The sequence below is a fragment of the Arachis ipaensis genome, chromosome B09 (genome assembly GCF_000816755.2).
Source record: "Arachis ipaensis cultivar K30076 chromosome B09, Araip1.1, whole genome shotgun sequence".
NCBI lineage: Eukaryota > Viridiplantae > Streptophyta > Magnoliopsida > Fabales > Fabaceae > Arachis > Arachis ipaensis.
In genome coordinates, this window is record NC_029793.2 from 12139904 (window position 1) to 12140543 (window position 640).

At 21.4% G+C, this 640-nt stretch overlaps 1 protein-coding gene across 2 annotated transcripts in view; it reads right to left on the bottom strand.

Moving 5' to 3' along the window:
- Positions 1 to 640, bottom strand: part of LOC107618742 (protein ECERIFERUM 1) — a 39965-nt gene that overhangs the window by 7284 nt on the left and 32041 nt on the right. The gene's annotated exons all lie outside the window — the stretch shown is intronic.

Below are 640 nucleotides of genomic sequence, written 5' to 3' on the forward strand. Positions count from 1 at the left end.
AGAAAAATATTAGATGATTATCAAAATTTATTATTTTTGGTCATTAATTAACTATTAATATTTAAAAATATAAGATAAAGTATGTTGTTAGATTATTATTAGACTAAAAAAATTAAACTAAAAAATTAAATTAATGACAAAATAATAAATTTTAATAATCCCTAATATTTTTCAGTTCTAATGGGCCCTAATATTTTTCCTTGTTAGGTGTATACAATTCAAGTGGCAGAAGCTTAATTAGTATTTCACTTGGTTAAGCACTAACTTGATTGATGTGGCCTGTTTTATTTAGTAAACATTGATTGATGGACTTACTTTCAATTTAATTAAAAATCAAGGCTTCTAGTTTAATTTTTTTATTCCATAAATTAAACTTCTCTTTCAACTAAAATATAGCAAAATTTCAAAACTAATTCAATAGAACTAAGAGAACTATATATAACTAACTTGAGTTAAGGGAGCTGCTAGATGAGACCTAAGAGAGTTATTTTCATATAAAAAATATTATGAAACATAAAAAAATAATTATCAGATAAGTCATTACATATTTATATATCCGTGTAATTTTATTTATTTTTAAATATATATTTAATATGAGTAGTTAATTTGGTGATGAATATTTTTGTATATGTAGCAATAC